Here is a 1,296-nt window from a genome sequence, read left to right as displayed (position 1 = left end):
AACCAGCTCCTTAACAACGCCTAAACTTAACCGTTCTAACCTTAACCAACTCCGAAACAATGCCTAACCTTAACCATAGAAATTATATTGCCATTCTCTTTGACAAACTCTAACCTTAACCAGCTCCTTAACAGCGCCTAAACTTAACCGTTCTAACCTTAACCAACTCCGAAACAATGCCTAACCTTAACCGGCGAAAGAATACACGTTAAAAAAAAATCACGTTAAAAAATATTTTCGATGGGATTCGAACTCGCCAGCAAACAAGCCATAGGATCCACAGCCATGTGTCCTTGCCAATTGAGCTAGTGCCAGATAGTGAATAAGAGGCGGTGACTTATATATATTGAGCTCCAACCAAGGCGGGATCTCATGCGCATGCGCGGGCACCTCGCGCGAGCACGCCGGCGCACGCACGCACCTGAGCGAGCACGCCGCCGCCGGTGCACGCACGGTAGCATTTGTCTGAAAAGAAGGGCGCTTTACCGCACTAGCGTGCGGTGACGAATGCGGAAGCATTTTTGCACTGCTTGCTTGGCATTAACGTACAGGCCGCCCGCGTGCAGGATGACTCATCAACATTCTTGTTTTCCAGGAAATTACAAACTCTAAAATACCTACAAAACAACTTTTTTTTGTCTTTGTTGGGACAGATCCTAACATATGATAAAAGACATTGTGATAAAATACATTGTGACATATGTGATAAAAGACATGTGATAAAATACATTGTGACATATGATGAAAAAACATACACATCTATTTTGAACTCTGTGCAGAAATATAGCCTTTTGGTGGCATTGTTGTGTAGGTCAACAGCCTCTGCAGCTGTGCAGACTCCTATCCTTTATTTTTTTTATATACTTTATTGTGTCAATAAATCACTCTACATTTAGAGTACACACACATATACATAGTCACACATACATGTATGCATACATACCTGTACATACGTAAATACACACACAAATGTACATACGTATATTGTAAATCTTGACACTTTTTTTTTTTTTTTTTTTACCCATCACCCATACAAAAACAAAAACACTGACAAAAGGGTGAGTACCAGTATAGATGTTACTGATCCTGGACGCCTATTGCTTAATAACAGCGGAGCAGTGCTGCCGTTGCTTTTCCGCGTTTTCCCTGATTGGCTGCGACACGCCCCGCGGCAGGCGCGGCAACCGCAGAGCGGAGCGGAGCGGCAGAGCTTGCGGCATTATGTAACCGCCCTAATCCGCCATGATTTTCATTCGAAGCTCAGCTCACCTGGCAGCGCAGCGGTCCTGCGGTCCT

The sequence above is a fragment of the Notolepis coatsorum genome, assembly GCF_963971535.1.
Source record: "Notolepis coatsorum genome assembly, chromosome: 6".
In the NCBI taxonomy this organism is placed as follows: Eukaryota; Metazoa; Chordata; class Actinopteri; order Aulopiformes; family Paralepididae; genus Notolepis; species Notolepis coatsorum.
This window is presented reverse-complemented; position numbering follows the sequence as displayed.